The sequence below is a fragment of the Leishmania donovani genome, chromosome 5 (assembly GCF_000227135.1).
Source record: "Leishmania donovani BPK282A1 complete genome, chromosome 5".
NCBI lineage: Eukaryota > Euglenozoa > Kinetoplastea > Trypanosomatida > Trypanosomatidae > Leishmania > Leishmania donovani.
The window spans coordinates 43,322-43,847 of NC_018232.1; positions in this window are offsets into that span (position 1 = coordinate 43,322).

Here is a 526-nt window from a genome sequence, read left to right on the forward strand (position 1 = left end):
CGGTGGGCGTGGTGGCGGTTTCCAGCGCCGCTACTGATGCGGTGATGCGCCGATATTTAGCAGCGTTGAATGAGTAGGATCAAGTGCGGTTTGCTCGGGCGCCTGTGTGCGTCTGTCTCTCTCTCTCTTCCTCCTCAGTACCGCACATCTCCGTCGGGATGAAGGGGCGATGGGGGACGCCTCAGTGCGCCGTATCTCAGAGTCCAGCACCCCCCCCTCCACAGTCGCTGCGTTGGAAAGCCGGGCAGCCCTCCTATGTCCCTGCCACGTGCCGAGCCGCTTCTGGTGGTGACGGGGCCAGGCGCCAACACTGCTGAAAACGACTGAGCGATGTGCCGCTGGTGGTGTCGGCGGTCAGGTCCTGGACGGCGCTGCGTCGGAGCGACCTGCGACCGTGTGAGCGCGCTTGTGCCATCCATGCGATCAGGCCGAGCGCCAGCGTGTCTCGTCCGGCCCCGACACTGCCTGCTGGTGTGGGGAACGCGAACCCCCCCCGACAGCAGCACCAGGTGCTGACCAGCGTGAT